This window comes from Ailuropoda melanoleuca, chromosome 11 (assembly GCF_002007445.2).
Source record: "Ailuropoda melanoleuca isolate Jingjing chromosome 11, ASM200744v2, whole genome shotgun sequence".
NCBI lineage: Eukaryota > Metazoa > Chordata > Mammalia > Carnivora > Ursidae > Ailuropoda > Ailuropoda melanoleuca.
In genome coordinates this window covers 77379416-77402487 of record NC_048228.1, presented here as the reverse complement: position 1 = coordinate 77402487, position 23072 = coordinate 77379416, and the positions used below count along the sequence as shown (strand labels likewise).

Below are 23072 nucleotides of genomic sequence, written 5' to 3'. Positions count from 1 at the left end.
TCTGTAACCACGCGATCCAATATGGTAGCCACTAAGCGCAACTGGAGCTACTAACACTTGAAAGGTGACTAGTGCAGATAAGGAACGGAATTTCTCACTTTATTTCATTGTAATTAATCTAAATCTAAATTTATAGGAAATAAATCTAAATTTATAAACTGATACCTGACTCTTTGGGGGAACTTCATGGGTAGGTAAAATCAATTTTTTCAACTACACATTTTATGAAATCTAAATCGAGATCAAATATTTCTAATGAAAATTCTGCATCCATGTTGAGTGCTTAGAACTGTAAACCACACCGATTTTGAAGACTTTGCATGAAAAAAAGTAAAATATCTCATTAATAATTTTAAAATATGATTGCATGTTGAAATGATGATATTTTGGATATATTGAGTTAAATAAAACATACTGTTAAAATTAATTTCACCTTCTTTTTTTTGGTAATGTGGTTACTAGAAAACTTCAAATTATATCTATGGCTCATACTAATTTTCTGTTGGGAGAAGCGCTGATCTAGGGAGTGCAGACAGAGTCTGAAACTTTACCCTCATCAAAATACTATTTACCTTTTCCATAAAAGCAAAGACAGGCAGAGCCGCTCCCTCAGATGTAAAGCTCGGGAAGGTCTGCCAGCATTCAGAACAGGCATCTGTTTCCGTGAAATCACACTCTGAGTTCAAAGACACCAGAGACTCACATAGGCCGCTACAAGCTCCACGTTAAGAATACAGCTGTGATTTTATTCTTTTTAAGATTTTATTAATTTATTTTTGAGAGAAAGAGAGTGCAAGTGGCAGGAGGGGCAGAGAGAGAATCTCCAGCAGACTTCCCACTGAGCATGGAGCCCAACCAGGGCTCGATCTCACAACCCTGAGATCATGACCTGAGCCAAAATCACGAGTCAGATGCTTAATCAAATGAGCCAACCAGGTGCCCTGAGAATATAGTTGTGATTTTATTTAATTTTTTAATAAAGATTTCATTTATTTGTTTATTTGAGAGAGTTGTGATTTTATTTAATTTTTTAATAAAGATTTCATTTATTTGTTTATTTGAGCACACGAGAGCATGCAGGAAAGGAAGAGAATCTCAAGCAGACTCTGTACTGAGCATGGAGCCCATGTGGGGCTTGATCTCAGAACCCTGAGATCATGACCTAACAGCTGATTTTAAAACAAAGCATAAAAACTGTGTAAGTGAAACACTCGAGTAACAATAGTTTCCTTCCAGCAGCATTTTCATGTGTCTCATTAATGAAAATCCATACTGCTTATATGCCTTGTGATAATGCCATTAAAGCTCATTAAACATCCAACAGGACCACAGAAGAGCATCCCCAAGCAGAAATCATGTAAGCACTCCTACGCAAATGAATAAGTGAATAAATTAAATGCCCACTTGTATTTGGTTCAGTATAAGATCCTTTGTGTTTTTTCCCCCATCGGATATAAATATGTAAATTCAAAATTTTATATATTACCAATTCAATTTTTTCTATTATAACCATCTAAACCTCAGTGGCTTTATTTTTGTCAATATGGTATGTCCCTGACCAAGAATATCTCACAATAATCGTGCCCTATGTGTACTGATTTTTCTTTTTATTTGTGATACTGTATTTGTAATTTAGAATAAAGACTTTTTCCTCTTATTTTTATTGTGTTTTTTTTTTTTCAGTGTGTAATTACACGCTGTACCCATAAGGTTTTGAATAGGAACAGATGACACAATCAAACTGAATAATTTGAGGTGGGTTTAATTAAGGGACTATTAAAAAAAAAAAAGAAGGTTGGCAGGAAAACCAGAAGGGATAATGCAGCCTCCAGGAACGGCAGAAGCACGTGACCACCCACTGGTCTGAGGGACGGGAAAGCTGTGTGCAGAGAGGGCACTGCCCTACACGGCCATCACCTGTGATGCAGGGTCACAGCCAGCTCTCAAAAACCCTGCACAAAACTGCCATCTTCTCCTGCTCTCACTGCCTGATCCTTTGACTATTAAGGTTGAGAAACTACACCTGAGTAAGCTAAAGTTGTGCCTCATACTTCTCTTTCCAAGAAATGGATGAGAACTCACATGTGTTCACCCATTTAGATACAGCTCAAGTACTGTGTCCTTGATAAGATCTTCTTTGAACTACCTAATTATTTTTTAAAAGATTTTATTTACTTACTGGAAAGAGAAAGAGAGAGAGAGAGAGAGAGTGTGTGTGCGTGCATGACCAGGGGAAGGGGCAGCCGGGGAGGAAGAAGCAGACTCCCCGCCAAGCAGGGAGCCCAAGGAGACGGGGCCCAGGATCCTGGGATCCTGACCTGAGCCCAAGGCAGATGCTTATTAACTAACTGAGCCATCCATCCAGGTGCCCCTACCTATTTATTTTAATCACTATTATCCCACACTAAACTTTTACATATTTCTATTATTATACTTAACACATAAGTTTTTATTTTTATCTTTTTTCCTAACAGAGGGTAAGTTCCTTGAAGAAAGAGCTGCCTCACTTATTTTTACTTGATTATTTTTCATTGAGGTATAATTCACATAAAATTATTTAGTTTCAGTTGTACAATGTCGTGAATTAAAAGATTTGTATTATTGCAAAATGATCACCACAGTAAGTCCAGTTAACATCTGTCAACATACATAGTTACAAAACTTGTTCTTGTGATGAGAACTTTCTATGCAATTTTAAATGATGCCAAAGAGGAGCCAAAGAGGGACCAAAGAAATAAATTAAAATTAAGGAATTTCACTTTACCTGTCTTTCTTGAATATTCCCCCAAAAGTTTGACCAATTCTTTTCAGTTTATCTCACTCTCTGTTCTGTCCACTCCCTCTTTAGACCTTTAGTTATGCAACCTTCACACAGTTCCAGAACTTCTGGCCCAGCCTCAGCCTAACTCCTCCTGACACCTTCTCCCAGTTGTATCCTAGTTCCGTAATACCAGATAAACACTGCTGTGTTCACACTCTTTTATCTCCAAACCTCCAGAATAAAGTTCTTTCAGCCACTGACAATCTAATACCCAATTGACTCTAACCTCTCATTTACTTAAATCCTTCATTACATTCAAATAGTTGCTTTCCCAAAAAATTTAACCCAGTGTAATCCTATCAGAAAAAACACTCCCTTGCTATAACAAGTATTTATAACATCCCTTTACTATCTTGAGTGAAATTCATAGATAAACAACCTATCTATACACATGAATTCCAGAAAAGGAGAAATAAAAGGAGAGTTACATTTCAATAAGAAAATTCTCAGACACAGCTACACTAGCAGTCATAACAAACAGTCATCAGACGTCTGCCTCTATGGGTAGATTCGCTGTGAGTGCAATGACTATGAATGCAAAGTCACAGAGGCACGTGTTGTGTTGTCAACCCAGAAATTATGATTTGCACTGTTGTCAAGAATGGCAATTTCAAAATCCTGAACGCTAAGAAATTTCAAAAAAAAAAATGTTAAATACAAGTTATCTTACAATTAGAAGGAGTTTCTACTTCTGGAAGATACAGTGTATATTAAAGCCATAAAAAATACTTTATGTTTAGAACTTGTAAGCTCAGATGATGAGAAACATGCTGTTTGCCTACATGAATATGTGGTAGGGTGTTTATAAGCTTTGCAGAAGAAGACATTCTTTGTTATATAGGCTTGTTCTGGGTATTGCAAGACATCTATCATCCCTGGTCTCCACCCAGAAAGGCAACTAGTGGGCCCCCTCCCACACTCCCTAAGGGGTGCTCTAGGCATTTCCAAGTCCCCTGCTTTGAAAGTTATAACATCAGCCCAGAGTTCTCTCTCCACTTCCTAATTCATTCAACACTGAGGTCCTGTCTGATCCTGAACCAATACTTAATGTCTGAGGCACATCTAATTCAACTGCAACTCATGATTACCAACCATCTGACAGTGACCAGGAGGATCAAACGAGATACAACAGGTTGCTTCCTTGCTTTGCTAACTGCCTGACAGATACTATTTTTTTCCAACACATATGACCTGTTTTCTCAAGGAGGCTGTAAGCTTTCTGAAGGAAAGTGAGGTGTCCTGGAGATCTTTGCACACCCATCATAAGTACTTGGTAAGCTTCGGTGGCGCACATCTCCCTTCTTTTCTCCCCGCCCTGTCCTGCACTCTGAAAGGATTCATAAATAATAAACTGAGTCCAAGAATGGAACAAAGAACTACAATTACAATGGGAACTTTCTTTCTGCCATTCCTGAAATCATTACTATAACCTGCCAAGCATAGGAAGGGCCGTCAAAAAACTGTCGCCTTACCCTCTTGAAAATCTACAGGGTTGTATTAGCTGATTAGTACTTTTAAAGTAGACATCACACTCTAGGATGCAGCCTATCTTCAAATTCACACTGATTCAGTCATCCTTTAAGGTTTTAAATATTTTCCCCTAGAGAATTTAATCTGTATTTTCAGATCTCTAACTTGGAGCAGCTGCATATGACTCCACAATAGTCAAACTTACTGTGAAAAGTCCTTTAAATTGCCTACTTGGTACAATACACAGTTTCCGTTAAACAACTAAAGTGCTTAAAATTTTATGATGCATACATAATGAAGAGCATTTAATAAGTATACGCATATGCAAATTTTATTTCGGTATCTTGTATTCGCACAGAGAAGAAAGTAGAGGTGTGGCATATAATATCGCATTCTATAGGAATAAACCTGATTTTTTAAAACAGTTTTTTGAGATATAATTACTAGTAACCACTTCTCGCCATCCACAAACCTGGGTGCTACATATCTGCTGTTGAGAATCACTGTTCTGGAAAAGCCTAAATTTGCCACTTATATAACTTAAAATAGAGAGAAGAAAGTTCCAGCAGTAAAGGTACAGGGACTAATCCTATCTCTAATATCCGTATCTTATGCAATAAGGATGTTGATTTCTGATTCTAGCTCTTGATCTTACTTGATTCAGTGTTCTCAGAGCCAGATTTTAAAACCAATTCCAAGAACATTATCAAACAAAGGAAAATATGCACAGACAGGGAAAATTCTACTTCCTGACATGTATTCCAGGGGAAAATACCAAAACTGGAAAAGAAATATTTTTAAGACAGAATAAAGGTAGACTTTTCCATTTATGAATTGCCTTTATAACCCTTAACAAGAATTTTTTAAACGAAGCAAAAGCTTGATGATTCTCCCACAAATATATTTGATCCCCATTTTTCATACTTCAAAAGCAGGATGCCTGCAGTTTCGAAATAACGGCATTGTTTAATGCTTCTAAGAAGTCAGTTTAAAATACGTTGCCGATGGCTTTGGAGGGCGGACTGCACTAATGGCCTCAATCAACATGTCTCTGCATCTTCGCCCTCTGCTCCATAACGTTGTCGTCCCTTCCCACTGCCTCTGACGTGTAGCTGTGGGGCTTGCTTTGGTCATTTAGAGGTTAGCCAATGGGATGACACAGAAGATGGGAAAGCATGGCCCATTCCCAGCGCCCTGAAAAAGATCATGATCTGTGCTACTGCCTCACGCAGTACGAGGACACATGTGGGCTGGCCTCTTGGAAGGATGCTGGAGACTTGCGTGGCTGAATCCTCTTGGCCAAGGCCATCTCAGATGGGGCTCAGCCAGCTGACCTCAAGCACATGGGAGAGTACTGCAAAGGGCTGCACACTGTACCTGCAGCTGACCAGAAGCACATGAAAGAGCGCAGCAGAGACTGTAAGTATCCCTCGGCCATCCTGTAGATACTAATGGCAATAGCCAAAGCTACTGAATTCTCAGGTGGTTCTTATGCGACATTATCATGGCAATAGGTAATGATACACTAATTATACCCACCAGGACCAAATGAGGTAATAGGAGAACCGCTAGGATTAAACCTGAATCTCGATCCAGGGGAGGCAGGATGCCATGTGAAGATCCCACTGTGGGGAATCAAGTTCTTCCTTGGACATTAATGCTCTCCCTTGATTACACAGGGATGTCATGATCAGTATAGGCTGCATCTTTGGTTTCTCCCATCGTTCGTTCAAAACACACAACCACTTACACTCTGCACATTAGAACAGCCCATGATGGCAAAGTTTAGGAATGTGTCATACGGACATATTAAGCAGCATTATTTCTACTAGGAACAAAATCAGAAACAAGTTAAATTCTCATCAACAGGAAACTGATTAAAGTATCACATCTATACAATGGAATATTATGCATTATTTAAAAGTGACGATGTTCCGTACTTAGTTACACAGACATCTCTACTAAGTATTAGTGAACAAACAACAAGCTATGGAACAGAGCGATGAGTATAGCATTACATACACAGTACATTCCACTTTCCTGTACGTCTGAAAATGATCATAATGAAAAGTTAAAATAAAGGTAGCATGTAGAGTGTCATTCTTTCATAAAATTTTTTTAAAAATCTGTGGTAATATAAAACACAGATTTAGAAAATTACACAAAACAAGCAACTTATTAGTTATTATAAAGAAAACACTCTTATAACTACCACCCAGATCCAGAAACAGACCTTTCTAGCCACCCCAGAAAGCCCTCCATGAACTTCCTTTCTTCCAAAAGTAAACAAACTAATCTTGAACTTACAGTAATCATTTCCTTGATTTTCTTTATGACTTCATTACCTCACTGTACATTAGTCAATAGAGTTAATTCTTTTCTATTTTCCTAAAAATTTTATCAGGAAGCACATAATATCTGGCTTTCACTGGTTCCTAATGTTCGCAGCCATTGTCACTCACTCTCTGGATCCATTAAATCAACAGGGATTACAAAGTGATGGTACTTGGATTCTGCCATTTCATTTTCATTTATTAAGTGGAAAAATTTTAGGCAATGCCTCCCATCGTCTACTACGTGGTTCCCCAGTGGTCAGTTCATATAAGAGAGGCAGGATAAATATTTGATTCTTTCCTGCCTACTTTCAAGATAACGAACTGGTGTTCCATTAACCCCAGGCGGTATCCAGCTTATTTCATATCATCACATGTCATAGATTTAAACATATTTGCAACTCCTATTTTTGAATCTCATACTGTGCCATTTTGGGGCACTAGAAGTGTCCTCAGGTTGGCTCCTGAGTCCTTCTGACATGGCCCTAATCTTTGATAGCTATTATCTAGAGATGTTCCAGGCTCATCTCTATTATCTAGAGATTACTCTGTTCCTTTTTTTTTTTTTAAAGTATGGGATGTAATCTTGTTAGTGTTCTGTACTTACATGAAATTTTATAAAAGTACAGAACACTAACCATGTTACATCCCATAAACTTACTGTGAAAAGAGAAAAGAATATGGAACAGAGTGATATCCTTACAGACAATGAGAACATGCCAAAAACATGTGCTTAAAAAATTAAAATATGATCTACTATTTCAAAAGAAGGTAAAAGATTATTTTCAAAATTATACAAGACGTGAAAGAACAGTATATATCTGAATTAGAAAATTTAGCTACGATTTACATAGTCTCTTTATTACCTTTCTCTCCCTTATTTGGAAAGCTCTGTGAGAGCAAGGACCCCATCTATTTCGTTCATCAGCATATTCCCAGTGTCTGGCATGTGGCAGACATTCAATAAATAGTCCATAAAGGAATGTATAGAAATGTTACTAAAATGTTAACAGCAGTAAGCTCTGGGTGGCAGGATTGAGAAAAATGTCTTCCAATGCTTTGTATGCTCCTGATTTGTGTAAATCCTTTTATAATGAGTATGAAGTATTTTCATATTCAGAGCAAAGAGTTATTTTCAATGTGAAAGTTTGTACATGAAACTATCTATGTACATACTATATATCTCTAGGAAGGAAGGAAGGAAGGAAAAAAGGAAGGAAGGAAGGAAGACAGCCCCCATCTCCCCATTCCCCACCCTCACTACGTCTGTCTTCTATTCATAAAGGAAGCCTCTGGGGTAAGAGGTGATAAGGCTGAGTTTTACTAAGGAAGACTAGGCTTAGAGTTTGTGAAAAGGAAGACAGCAACCACCCATCTGCCTTCCATGCTATATTTGACAGATTTTACTCCGTAGCTCAGAAAACATGTTAATAGGACTTCTCGTGGTTGAGAGGAAGGGATTAAAAAAGCAAAGAACCTTGTTGTGATAGTTTGGCACTATATCGAAAATGGCTCACAGGGCCTGCAATTCATGGAACAAAGATAACATCTTTTCATAAAATCTGCACTCCAAGACGTCCCAAATATACAACCAAGAAATGCCGACGGCAGTGACGCAAAAGCACCAAACAGAACAATCCCAAACAAGAACGAGATGAAGCCTTAATTTGCTTCACTGGGCCTTCATCTATCTATTAGAGAAAACATATGAGATGAACTGCCTCATAAAACAGATGGTCTTCTCCAGTTCCTTTTTTTTTTTTTTAAACAAGATAATTAAGGGAAACGAAAGAGTAAGGATCTTGTTAAATTGGCTAAGGAAAATGATTTCATCTGAAGTAGAATGCCTGCGTTTCTGGAGGAAGGATTTCGAGTTTCCCCTCCAAGCTGATGCAGGTCATTCGGCGAAGGCTACATCAAAAAGGGAAGCCACTCCGAGGGCAAGAACCTCCTAGATAGCATGGAACACCCTGGCAGACCCTATTAACAGACGCAGAAAGGAAGGCCGAGGGGTAACATGGCCTTGTTGAAAGAGCACTAGACAGGGAGTCAGACAGAGGAGACTGGTCTTGATCCGTGAGTCTAACGAACCTACTTCACTTTGTCCCCTTTTAATTTTTCTTAGACCCATTATTCATTCCCCTAGCCTATCTTAGTAGTAAGAATAAATGAAATAATGAGAAAAATCTCTATATCAAAGACTGCAAGTGCAAGACTGTTAGATTATAAGAGAATTTTCTTTGCTAGTTAGAAAAGTCCCATTGTGCCATATTATTGTGAATCAAAAATCAGAGGGAAGGGAAACGAAGGTCCAGGTGTTCTGAGCCCAATAGAGGAAGACTATGTCCACGTCTGTTCCCTAAGCTCTAAGACACTTTCTTGAGGAAAAGGAAAAGCAGATGAAAATATGCCAACAAAAGCAACTCAAAATTCCATGCCAGATTTTTGATCGAGACAGTGATAGGAGCCAGGAATCTTTTATGGTCTTGACTGGGATTCATCTAAGAAAGGGCATTGCCCCCAAATGTTTCCTCATCTGACATAATGACTACTGAGCCTGAATTTTCAACCAAAGCCCAGGGAATAATATTAAGCCCTGGATAGCATTAAGTAACCATTGTTGAGGGTTTCCTCTGAGCTAAATAAACATAAATGGTGTGCATAATGTCTCTCAGGTCTGACAAGCCCTAAGAAATAGGCACCATTATTCTCATTTTACAGACACGGACCTACAGCAAGGTTAAGAAACTTGCAAAATGTCAGATGGCTAATAGGCAGCAGAGCCCAAGCCCCACACCCGATCTACGATTCCATAATCCTCAGTTTAGTATTCACTCTACTGCCTCTCCCAGAAAGCAGAAAGAGGGATGGGACTGGCGAAACAGAGCCTCCAAAGATCCCATTTGCAGAGATTATCAGTTCCTCACCTACTGGTTCTGGGAGGAGGTGAGTGTCCCAACCCAGCAATTAGGAAATGGTTTTTCTTCAATCACATCACAAAAGCAACACCGAACTTCCCTTCGGACCTGTCTAATTACGTCTGGATCTCTCCTCTTCTCCCTGCATTCTTGAAATCCTTCCTCCTCTCTCCTTGGGACTTTTCCTGATGCTTCTCATACCACTTCCCCAATCCCTCTTCATGAAAACCAAATCCAGCCTTTTTTCAAAAATTACAGTTAAACCTCATTTCTACACATAATGCATATGAATCAATCCTGATTTCACCATGTAGTGGCTTGGAGACACTGGACAATTTTATTAACGATAATAATCTCTAACATTTACATCACATTGACTACTTACCACACGTTGTCTTAAGACTTCATACATATTAACCATTTCAATCCTTAGAACCACACTGTGAGTCAGGAACTATTACTGTCCTCATTGTACAGATTAAGTAAGAGGCAGCAAGATACTAAGTAACCGCCCGAGGCCACACATCTAGCCACTTTGTTTCAGTCTCTCTGAACTTCAGTTCTCTCCTCTCAAACATAAAAATATTTATTCACGTGGTTCCTAGGCAAAAATGGAAAAAACATACCTAGAGCAGTTTCAGATAATACTTAGATTCCCACTTCTTCCTCTACGATATCTGGGATCGTCCTAAGGTACAATCCAGAAACTTTCAATTAGATGAGAACAGGGAGATAAGAGAAGCGCTCAGTGTCTTTCCGACTTGCAGTCTCACGTGTGAGTCATACACCCCTTTGAAGTAAATACTACCAACCCCGTTTTACAGAGGAGCGATTCGAGAACTCGTGTGCGGACGTTCTGCAATGACTTGAACCAGAATTCAAATCCACATCTGCATATTTTCTCTCCCTTGTTTTTTAAGGGGACGGCCCAGCCTGCTGGTTCCCCAGCTTCCTCACGAAGCCCTACCCAGCAGAGGACGGCTGTATAAATCCCAAAAGCAACCAGTGTGTCTGTGAGTGCCGGCGTTACCTTTCCCGGAGAAATCAAGATGGAAAACCACCATCAAAGATAAAAATAGATGCAGTCACACTTACTGACCCTGCATGATGCCCAACTCCTCCGATAAGAAGAAAAGGAAGGAGGGAGGGAGGAAGGGAAGGAGGGAGGGTGGGCGAAGAAATGATGAAAGGAAGGAGGCAAAGAGGAAGGAAGGAGAGAAAGAGGAAACCATCCCAGGCCGCAGATGATAATGAAACATAAACCCGAAGTAGAATCTCTGTGTTCTCATCCGCTTCAGGACTTTTTCCCACAAGAGGGTCAGCGACTGATCTTAGAACAACCTGCTCTTCCTTCTCGGCCCTTCGGCTGGGGCCTCCAGTTAGAGGCCTCAGAGAAGACGGGCTGCCCAGGAACGCTCTTCTCAGGAAGGCAGCAGGAGGGAAGAAAAGGGCTCAGCCCTGATCCGCAGGCCAGGCCGAGGCCGCCACCAGGAACAGGGCGTTCCTCTCAACACAGGATGCCCATTTGCAAACACACACCAAGGTCCTCCTCTATCTCTGGCCACCATCAGCCCTCCTCGTCAGAACATAAGGGCAGACGGGAAAGCGGAAGGCCAGCGTGGCTGCCAGGGAAGCTGGAACAAAGGTGGCCCCGAATCCAGAACCACACCCATCACCTCGCCTGTGCTCTCACCCACTATTCTCAAGCTGGGAAAAGGACACACCGCCTTATAAATTGTCTTAAAACAGACTTAAAAAACTGTTTAGACCCACTGTGGGCCCAATATCACATTGATAGATGAGCTCGAGAGGGTCCATAAACTCAGAAATAGTTTGGACACACTTATGTGGATCTTTCTTGAAGACAGTTTCCCAGGTTAAGAACCACTGCCCTAGTTGATCACAGGGAGAAAACAGGGCTATGGAAAAAGAAATCATCACCCTCCCACGAAGTCTCCTTCGCAACCTCCCTAGTTCAGTGAGGCAGACAACCAAGCAAGATCCCAGCCACCTCTGACGTCATCCTGCCCCAGCCCCTGTGCCCATTTGGGGATGTGGCACCGGCGATCCCTGCTCAGGAGCTAAGGGCACCTGAATTCTCCTCCCTTCATTGTCCCTGCACCACCTAAGCCAGGGTTCTACGGACTCTCTCGGAGGCCCACAGTCCACCTCCTGACCGCCCATCTGCCCTCACTCCAGCCTCCTGCACACATCTACAGATTTGTCTTCCCAAGAGAATCCGCCCCCCTTCTCGTCACCATGCCCACACCCCAGACCATTAAAAGTGGGACTCTAGGGCCAGAGCACTTGGGTGGGAATTCTGTCTCCCTCACCTCCTCTGACTGTCTTAGGTAAGTCACCTAACCTCTGTGTCTCAGCTTCGTCAACTATAAAATGAGGGTACCTACGTCGAAGGCTTGCTGCAGGAATTAGGTGAGTGTGGGACAGTCAGTGTGATGTGAGTCTCAGCTATCATCATCATCAACGTGACTCTCCTAAGAGCTCCCCACTGGCTACCAAATAAAATGCCCCATTCTACCGAGACGCTCTCAAGACCCTCCATGTATGAGCCCAAACTAGGCCCAACTTGCCTCTAGTTTCTACGGACATAAGCCCTTCCTCTACCAGCTGACCCCCAAGGGCGCACCAGACTGGGCTCCACACTCTTTACTGAACCTGCTGAAGTTTCCCACTGGTATGCTTCTGCTATTCACTCTGCCTGGGCGTCCCATCAGGGCCTGTCGAACCCTTATCCTCTCCCAAGGATGAGCCCAAACACTGATCGCAGCCAAGACATGGCCATCGAGAATTCCAGTGCACAGCACTGAAGGAGTTAATGCATCTAGAAGGTTTTGTGGTCCTGCCCCTACCTGCCCAAGAGCCATCTTTCTGCTTTACCTCAAAGAAATAAACTTTGTCCTCTTGGGATTCAGGCAGTCAGAATAAATGGCTTTTGCAGCCTTCTTTTGAAGGCCCTAGGGGTTACACAATGTTTCCTCGTTCCTTCGGAATAATCTTTCATTAACGAAGAAGAGGATGCCTAGATTAACCACATATATTTTTGTTTTATAAATGACTGACTGAAATTGTTTTACATCTAAGTTTCAAGGTTATGAAAAAAGTGTAATTTTACTAGATGATGTCTAAAATCTCTCTTTATAATTTGATGATGCTGGGACTTATAATTCCTTTTTTTTCTAACAGTTTAGAAGACAATTTTGATTTTATACCTTAAATGATCTCAAAATACATGCCACAGCACCACTTCTCCTTTTTTTTTTTTTAAAGATTTATTTATTACTTGAGAGACAGAGAGAGAGAGTGGAGGAGGGTAGAGGGAGAGAATCTCAAACAGACTCCCCACTGAGTGGGGAGCCCGATGCGGGACTTGATGGCATGACCCCGAGATCATGACCTGAGCAGAAACCAAGAGTCGGATGCTCAACTGACTGAGCCCCCCAGGAGCCCCCACAGCACTACTTCCACCTTCCACGTGGAAAACGATGCACTGAGTATATGCACTAAGGCCAAGACAGTAAAAAAAGAAAACCCTAATTTGGGTTATTTTCCCCTCTACCTCTATTTTCAGCAATGCAGAATTCCAGGATAAATTATTTTCCATAAAAGCATAGAATTAGCCCCGAGATTTCTTGAAATCCCCAGGGTGGAACTTAGCCATAAAAAGTTTGAAAAGAAGTAGAAAATTTAGTAATACCATTACCCTGAAATACAATAAAGCCTGTTGGAGCTTCACATTTAAGAAGTCAGACTATTTATGCTATTACCCCTAGTACTGCTATAGTTTCCTGCAAAGCCATAAATACACACAATGCAGTTCACCAGAGCACTGACTAAGACTACCATAAAAAAGGCCATAAGGAAGATACTGGCCATGAAGCCTGGCTCCACGGTACTTGCCAGAGCAGGTTTGTGCACGCGAGTTCATTTATTTTGAAAATTACATTTCTGAGTCCACAACTCATTGCTTTCAACTGTGAACAACTTTTAATACAAGTTAGAATGTCCTTCTCAGACACGGTTTTCACACCAGCTAAAGGTCATACTGAATATCAGGAAACAGTTATGAGGCAATCACAGCATACGGGGAAAAGCTCATAACATCTGCATCTTCACATTTGTTTCAGTTATCAATGCATTCAGCTATACATATCAGAAAACCTAACTAACAGGAGATTCAATAAACAGGAAGTGCCTGGAAGGCTCAAGGCTGCTGGTGTCAGTGAGACAGGAACAATGTCAGAGCAGATATCTCGGTGATGCTCTTGGCTTTTCCTTCATGCTTGTAACCTCACGGTGACAGGAGGGCTGCTGTGCATTCAGACAGCGTATCAGTACTCAAGGCAGAATACTGTACGGGAAAGCAGGTGAGGGCACAGACAGGCTCACCTGTCAGGTTTTATCAGGACCTTAAATGCTTTCCTGGAAACCCCACCCCCACACCCCAGTGGACTTAGTCTCAGGTCCCCCACCCCCGACCAGAACCAGGTTACATGACCACATTAGCTGCAAAGAATCCTGGGAAGTCAGCAGTCAGGCCCGACAGGTGGGCTTGGACCATCACAACCACTGTCTGAGGCTGATCACTGGGCCACTCTGAATCAAACGCAGAGCCTGTTAGCAAAAATGGAGCAGGATGTAGGCACTGGGCAGGCAATTATTTGTCTCTATTTTGAGTCTCCATCTTGAGAATAAGAAAGTTGTCCAATAAGTAGAAAAGATAATTACAGTATTTCTGAAGTGTTTTTTGCTTCCCCAACTCAAAGGCATCTACTATGTATAAAGTAATGTTTTACAAATTCCAATACCTATAAAAACAGACAAAAACTGGTTAATCTTTAGGGTCGTATGCTCTAGTTTTTCTCTCTATATATAAACATAAAAATTGACAGTCAGGTGGTGGAAAGGTGGGTGTGAAGTTCTTGGTGCTATGAATCCTCATCACAACCTGAATGGATTCTACAAGGTTCTATGTGAGGTGAGTTTCACCTTTCGTGAGGCAGGAAGGCCGCGTGAGATACAGATGGGGGTGAAGCATCCTGTCTGTATTTCCCCCACTCTGTTTTCCCCCTTTCCTGATCCACCTCCCCTGAGCCTGCCAGATCAAACAGGCGCATCCCTTTAGCACCCTGGATCTCCCCTGGAATCACGTTGCCCTCCCTACTTAACATTCAATGGCTTCCCACTGTTCTTAGGAAACTATCAAAACCCCTTTCCAAGACTCCAAGTCTCTTCAGCCCAGCCTCCCTCTCCATCCCACCTCTCACCAAGCCCTACCATGCCCGGTACACTCTGGACATCCCGGCCTCCTCTCCATCCCTTGAACTGTCCCTATTACCACAGACTGCAATGAGCTTTCCTCACTTCTTCACAGGGCCGGGCTCTTCCCATGCTTCAGGTCACAGATCAGACAGCACTCTGTCAGGGGCATCCTCCCTATGACACCCGACAACATGGGGGCCCTGCCCAGTCACTCTCCATCATGCTACTGACTCCTCCACAGCACGGACCACGAATCTGTAATGATCCTCTCTGTTCGGGTGGCCTTCCTCTTGTCTGTCTCCATCACTGGAATGAATGGAAGTTCCAGGGCAGCAGCCCCCTTACCTACTTTATTCACTGCTCTATCCCCGGAGCCCAGCACACAGAAAGTCTCTAGACCCTTCTGTCATCTGCTTCTGGGACAGGCTTGGTGCAGCCGATCTCCAACTCTCCTGTAGGTCACTAATGCCTCGAGGTAGCCGCCAAATAGGCACTGTATCCCCAGGACCTGCCCCCCGCAATCCCCGAGCTGGGAATCTCCTCTCTCCCAGCAGCGTCTCTTGCTTGTAACCCCTTCCTACTCCTCTCACGGCTGCTGAAGCAGGCAGCAGAGCAGTAGGGAGCACAGAGCCTGCAGCCAGACAGCCTGAGCTCAAATGCCAACCACACCACTTACTGTAGAGCCTAAAAGAAGTTACTAATCTCCTCTGTGCCTCAGTGTCCTCCTCTGTAACTGAGTGATTACAGTAGCACTCATGCCACAGACAGTTGCTAGGAGGACTGGAAGAATACACAGGAAGAGCTTAGAACAGCATCTGGCTTGAAAGTGTTAGTCATTAATAAGACCATAGTTAATAACATAAATAGCTTATGATCATGAACACGTTCTTTGTTTCCACTAGGATATATTATCCCCATGCAACCCCATTTCAACAGGTCCCTCCAAGACACCCCACTTCAGGTGCACCGCAAATACCACCCATGGCACCTGCAATCCCATAGTAGCTCTGCCAGCTCCGTGATCTGGATCACATCTATTCCCAGACCCTTGTCCTACTGGAGGAGGAAGCTAATAAAACTCAGGTTTTAGTCCTTGAACTTCACTGATTACACAGATCTTTACTGGCCTTCCCCTCCTCTAAGCTGCTATGCCACATGATTTGATTCTGATATTTGCCACCTTTGGCCCTGTCTACATATGAAAACATAAACTCTTTGAGGACACTATGTAAGTCTTCTCAATCCCCCAGAGGGACCAGCACAGCATTATAAGTAGTGCAGATGCAGGATCGATCTGTCTGTTGACTGGCTCTGACCACCCCTCCAGCCTCAACTCCACCCTGTCCCTCAACCGGAAAAAAGGGCAGCCTTTTTTTAAGCCTTGCTTAAACTGGACCCTTCAGTGGAAGAAACACTGATTTCAAAAACAACAGGAAATCCTCTTTCCCCCTAAGCAAGCCCCAGTCACAAGGATAGAATGGTAGCAGGTATGCATGAGTTAGCCAAGTCATGTTGGATTTATTGGTATCAAGTTCCAAATAAGCAATATGCAACTTAAGCCATTTGGGGGAACTTTCTTGTACCCTGGGAGATGGGGATCAACACTTCCCGTGACTGGATACTCCTAAGGGAGAATTCTGAAGAGAAAACAAATGTAAGTCCACGGATTTATGTGTTTTCCATAAAACTAAAAGGGAGAAGATGACCTAAAAGTCTAGATATGGTTTAACAAAGCATTCTCTCTAGAATATGCAATAGTGCATGCTTGCTTTTTTCTGTTTCTCTCTATCCTTCTCTCTCTAGAAAATTCTAGAAGGTACGGAGGCTAACAACAAACTGACCTATCTGGTGACTCTGAAATATGCCAAGTCATTCCTTTCAGAATTCCATGGGTTTCATCTTGCAAGGATTTTTGTGTCTTTCATTCAGGTCATCAGAGTTCACTTCCCCTGAGAACAATTTCAGGTTTGCATAAATGAACAAGTGTCCAGGAAACCTGGAAAAATAACTCTATCTGTTTTGTTTTCAAAACTGCCCCATAAAGTTGCATATTTCTCTTTTTCCCTTTCCAGAGGCTGCTCCCAGAAGATGCTCTTAAGCTCCTAAGGTTTGGCTGGAACATGTCTTCTCAAATACTCCCTTGGCAGGAAGTCCTGTGGCCACTTCTCCTGAGAACAACAATCTCTTCTCATCTCTCTCTGAGTCAAAACCTATCCACATACACAGAAGGCTAATTCATCCCGCCATCCAAACCTTCTTGTCATGAAATGTGGGGCATAGGCTGTTCGGAAGTCCCTACAGTTGTGATCCCCAAATTGCTGGGCATGAGGTTGGCAGGTGTTCACCGCTCTGCAAACAGGTTCCCCGGGGCTAGTCTATGGAAGATAAAAAGGGAAGCCATGCTTCGTTTCCTCCAAGGACTGTTCTGCCACGTCTTCAAGGCTCATTCTATGGCAAAAGCAGACACCAAACAGGCATCCTTCCAGGATGTCCATTCCTGTGACTGAACACTGGACACAGGGCCTGTTGGTTCTGCTTTCTCTTTTGTTACTGCAGGGAGACCCTGGACCCAGAGCATCCACATGAAGAGGAGATGTTTTCATTACCATAATGAAAAGAGTTTTGATATAACACTTCAACTCTCCACCAGAGAAGAAGCAGACTGCAGAGGGAATTTTAAAACAAACCAAAAAAAAAAAAAAAAAAAAAAAAATTTACAAAGAAGGGATTTTCATTTGGACTGTTGAACCTTAATTTCTCTCTCCAGAGAGGCAGAAATGTCACCTTTCTTTATTACTGTTAACAAGATATAACCGTATTTACTAGACATGAAAACAAGCTCTATTTTATGAGTATCTAAAAATAGAGGCAGTAGATAGGCCTCTGATTAGCAACTTCAGAACTTTGGTTCACATGCCACGTAAAATCTAGAATCTAGCTTGCCAATGCTGAGACATGCCCAGAGAGTGGTGTTCTACAAGTGGTCTGCTGTTCGTGGAGGAGACTGTACTTCACCACACTCCCAAACTGGGGTTACTCAGGTGCAAGTGTCTTTGCAAAGCACTCATTCACTGAATTAATATTTACTTCACACTCAGTTATGTTTAAGGTTCTCTGGAAATTAGAGATTACAATCCAGTGATTCCAAGGTCTTAAAATCCTGTAATCACACTATGCTGACAGTCCATATATGAGTCAAGATGACAAAGATGGACTCTGACTATTTCCAATATCTGGAAAACCCGAATAAGATAGAACAACTTTTTCTACAATGAAAAAGTCAAAATCATGAGAAGTAAATCCCTGGGCCATAACTGAAGACAGAACTCAAAGTCTGTAAAGACAGTTTAAGCTTGAAGACTTAGAAGGAGATCAGAGCATGGTATGGTCTTAATGTCTAAGATTCTGATGACCTAAGGAGAAGAAAGGGACACATAGACCATGGGGCCCATGAAACTGGTTAGCCAGAGATGAGCTATCTGCTCTATGCTGGCAGTCACACGGCTGCCCCTCAGTAAAACCAAGTCGAGAAAATATTCATTCCTGCCCTCTAAGCTTTGCAAGGAAGCTTTTGTTTCGGAAGGGAGGGAGGGAGGGAGGGAGGGAGGGAGGAAGGAAGGAAGGAAGGAAGGAAGGAAGGAAGGAAGGAAGGAAGGAAGGAAGGAAGGAAGAAAATTTTAAAAGCCTCACCAATATAAAATCAAAATCCCAAGACAACGCTCACATGAAGTATGGTATCCAAATTCGTAACATCCATGTAGTATCAGATTCCGTAGCCCAGAAAATAATACAAAAACTGGTCTGGAAGCAATGATACCCACGGAGCACTACTAACTGAGGAAATGAGAAAATGCTCTGGCTTTCCACATTCCTATTCACACTGGATTCCCACGGCAAATAACTCCCATTAATGAGGCCCTCAGTGTCACAGTTTAAGACTAAACAAGAAAAAAAGAGACGGCCAACATAAATGGCAAAATCTGCATCCAAGAGCTAAAAATAGTAGAAAGTCAGAAAGAGGCTTTATATTTAAGCAATTGAAAAAAGCAAAAACAGGAGAGCAAGAAAGGGCAGCAGGTGATTTTGAAAAAAAAATCTACTAGAAATTCCAAGAGTAAATAAAGGAAGGAAGGAAAAAAGATACACATACACACACACACACACTGCATATTATGTATACAGCATACACACACAAACACACATGCACACAAATCAATTCTACTTCCAAACACTAGCAAAGAACAATCTGAAAATGAAATTAAGAAAACAATTGTTTATAATATCAAAAAGGATACTTAAAAATAAATTTTAACAAGTAAGTGTAAGACTTGTACACTGAAAACTACAACACATCACTGAAAGAAATTAAACGAGACCTAAAGAAATGAAAAGATATCCTTGTACATGGATTTGGAAGGCAATACTATTAAGATGGCAATACCTCCCAAAATGATCTAAAAATTAAACACAGTCCTTATCAAAACCCATCTGGCTTCTTTGCAGAAATTGAAAAACTTATCCTGAAAAGGGAAAGTATAGTCTTTTAACAAACAGTGCCAGGACAACTAGATCTGCACGTGCAAAGGAATGAAGTGAACCACTGTTCCAGAATGTATTAACTCAGATGAATCAAACACCTAAACGTAAGCACCAAAATTATAAATTGATCAGGCAATGGTATCTTAGGTATGACGTCAAAAGTACAAACAACGAAAAACAGATATATTGAACTGCATCAAAACGTAAAACCTTTGTGCTTCAAAGGACACTATCAAGAACATAAAAATACAATCCACAGGATAGGAGAAAATTTTTACGAATTGTATAAGGGTGAAATATCCAGAATATACAGAGAAGAAAAGAATAAATAACCCAAGTTAAAAGTGGAAAAAGGATTTGAAAAGATGCTCAACATCATAAATCATTAGGAAAATGCAAATCAAACCCAGAATGAGACACCACCTCGTGCCCACTAGGATAGCTATAATCAAAAAGACACACAATAAAAAGGGTGGTAAGGATGTCAAAAAAAAAAAAATGGAATCCCTATACGTTATTAGTGGGACTGAAAATGGGTCCAGCTACTTTGTAAACCAGTTTGGCAGTTCCTCAAAAAGTTAAAATACAATTACCATATGACCCAGCAATTATGTTGTCATGTATGTACCCAAAGAAATGAAATATTTCCACTCAAAAACTCATACGTGAATGCTCATAGCAACATTATTTATGATACCAAAAAGTAAAAGCAACTCAAATGTCCATAAATGGATGAATAGAAAAACCAAATGTGGTTTATCTCTACAATGGAATATGATTCAACAATAAAAAGAATGAGGTACCAGTAAGTACTACAACATGGACGAACTTTGAAAACATTACGCTAGAGACACAAAGTCAGTTCATGGTTTCCCAGGGGGAAGGATGGGCACATGTGGTGATAACTAACGATGGGTTCAGGGTTTCTTTTCAGAGCGGTGAAAATGTTCTGGAATTAGGCAGTGGTGATGGTTATGTATCTTTGTGAATATACTAAACACTACTGAATTTTATAAATTTGAAAGAAAAGATTTTATAGAATGTGAATTATATCTTATTTAGGGGGAAAAACTTAATGGACAAATTCAATAATAAGATTAGAAACAGCCAAAGAGCAAATTCATGAATTGGAAGGTAGTTTGGGTGGATGTTATGACTCAGCTACCAAGCAGGGTTTACTCCAACAGAGTTTGGAGAGTTGTCAACAGAACAGTGTCTTGGAATTTAGCATCTCTTTATATCCTCCTTCGTCCTGCACCTTGCCTCTTACTCCTATCAGGTAACAGGAGTTCTACCCTTTGGCTAGAGTACCTGGCATAGCAATTCAGAGATGAACTGTTTGTTTTGAGAGGAAACTAAGAATTATCTAAGTAGATAAATAACTTTATACACAAACGTGTGTGTGTGTGTGTGAAAGTTCATACAATAGCAAATAGTTGGTAGTAAACAGAAAAGGGAAAACTTCAGGATGGGAAGAGAGAAGGAAGATGCAGTAAAATGAATAATGTTGCCCCTCCCGTCCCATCAAAGATATTCACATCCTGACCCCTGGAACCTCTGAAGTTACCTTATATGGGCAAAAGAGACTCTGCAGATGTGCTTAGACTAAAGTCTCCACGGAAGGAGAGATTCCAGATATTTCAGGTGCACTAAATGTAATTACAATGGTCTTCCTAAGAGGAGCAGAGCTGGATTTTACTACAGAAGAGACAAAGGAGGTGTGACCAGAGACTGGAGTGATCCACTCTGAAGACAGAGAAAGGGGCCCCAAGACCAAGGAATGAGCCTCAAGACCAAGGAATACAGGAATTCCCAGGAGCTGAAACAGCGGAAGGCAGATTCTCCCCTAGAGCCGAACCAGCCCTGCGGACACCTGGGTAGGCCAGGAAGACTCCTTTCAGACTTCGGATCTCCAAAATGGTAACACAATACATCTGTGTTGTTTTAAGTCACTATGTCTGCAGGAACTTGCTATAGCAGCAAAAGAAAATTAAAACAGGAGGTAAGTGGGAGGCCAGGAAGATGTTGTAATTCAGCCTTGACAGAAATAAGGAATACCAGGGCATTCAGAGCTGCTTCCCAGCCGGCAGAGGAGGAAACTAAGGAGATATGGGTAAGAAGGATGATGAGTCAGGCGGGTGCAAACAATAGGGGCTGTCGTGTAGAGAAAGAAGCTACCCAACACAACCAAAGTTAGACAACCCAGTGTGTTCGAAAACAGGATTTGGAAAAACCTGTAATGTGCAAGGAACTCTCCCCCCCACCGGTGCTATGTACGTTTGTGAGTGAGTTACTTGTTCCTTCATTCAATGTATACTTATTGAGCACTTACCATGTGTCAGGCCCTATAGTTCATTACATTCATAATGCTTATTCAAAACTTTTCCTATGCGAAGCGCTCATACAATTGCACAAGAAAGTGGGTGCTAGCCCACAGTGTAAGCTAACTAGATAAACCAAAACATTACCCCGTAAAAGCACTTTTGTTTTTGTCACTGCTATTATGTAGTAAAGCGGATTACCTTTACTTATTTGGATGTGATTGCTCTCCTTTAAAAGCTTTGGCATGGCCTATCTGTAGACATGTTAAGCAGTTAAATATCCAAGTTTAAATAATACTTCACTACCCATAAATTTTCTGAGTTCTATGTTTTGAATATATTTGCTCTGACTTGGACTTGGTTCTCCCCACAGCCAAGCCGCACTTGCAATTCTGTCTTTGGAAAACAAATATAATAGAATTTTTAAACCAGAGATTGCCTAAATATCATCCAGTCCAACTCCTCGATTTACAGCTGTCAGAAGTGAGATTCAATTGGTTCTAATAACTTGTCTACGCCTTTAGCCCTAGTTGGCAGGGCCAGGACCGGAGCTCAGGCCTCCTGTCTCCCCGTCCACGGCTCTGCAGCAACCACAGGCTGCCTGCCTTTGAATCCAGACTCCTAGGCCCAGGGACTATGTTTCAGATCTTAAGCTCCTCAGGCTATTGCCATATGAAAAGCCTGGCAACCCGTCTCTTTAAAGAACTAGACTTGAAGCTAAAAACCAAGACAAACCACATATTATGAAAACAAGCCACATTATCTGCACAAAAACAAATTGAGATTTTTTTTACATTTGCATCACACATATTTCACGCAGCTGATTTTTGGCCACTAAACAGATTTAAAAAAAGTTAAGCCTCAATATTAGGAAAAAAATAAGGGAATGCCAATTACGACAATGAGGATAGCATATTTCACCTCTCCTACCGGAAAGTGTTGTTTTTTTTTTGTTTTTTTTTTGTCTCCCTCTGTTTCCAGGATAGGAGGAAATGTGCAGTCCTCACACAAGGGTGATGGGATGGAAACGGACAAATCTTCTCCATAGGGCAGACTGGGCATGCATGGAAATGCCTTTATAACGTGCAAGCAACACTTTAACTCAGCAGTTTCATTTCTGGACGTTTCTTAAGAAGAAAAAAGACAGTATGAGTGATGGTTAATCCAGAAGGACATTAAAAGACTGGAAATACCCTAAATGCTTACTAGTGGGTGATTTTTTTTTTTAAGATTTTATTTATTTGAGAGAGAGAGTACAGAGTGCATGAATGGGGAAAGGGCAGAAGGACAGGGTAAGGCCGACTCCCTGCTATGCAGAGTCAGCCATGGGACTTGATCTCAGGACCCTGAGATCATGACCTGAGCGGAAGGCAGCTGCTTAACCAACAGA

At 41.5% G+C, this 23072-nt stretch overlaps 1 protein-coding gene across 13 annotated transcripts in view; it reads right to left on the bottom strand.

The window, feature by feature from the left end:
• APBB2 (amyloid beta precursor protein binding family B member 2) overlaps nucleotides 1-23072 on the bottom strand; it is a 318990-nt gene that overhangs the window by 223944 nt on the left and 71974 nt on the right. Inside the window, exon 1 of one of the 13 annotated variants that reach the window (XM_034671899.1) lies at nucleotides 10169-10204. The exons of the other annotated variants lie outside the window; for them this stretch is intronic. The gene's annotated coding sequence lies outside the window, so the exon portion shown is untranslated. Of the gene's footprint in view, nucleotides 1-10168; nucleotides 10205-23072 lie in introns of those variants that run through there. 13 annotated transcript variants of the gene reach the window in all.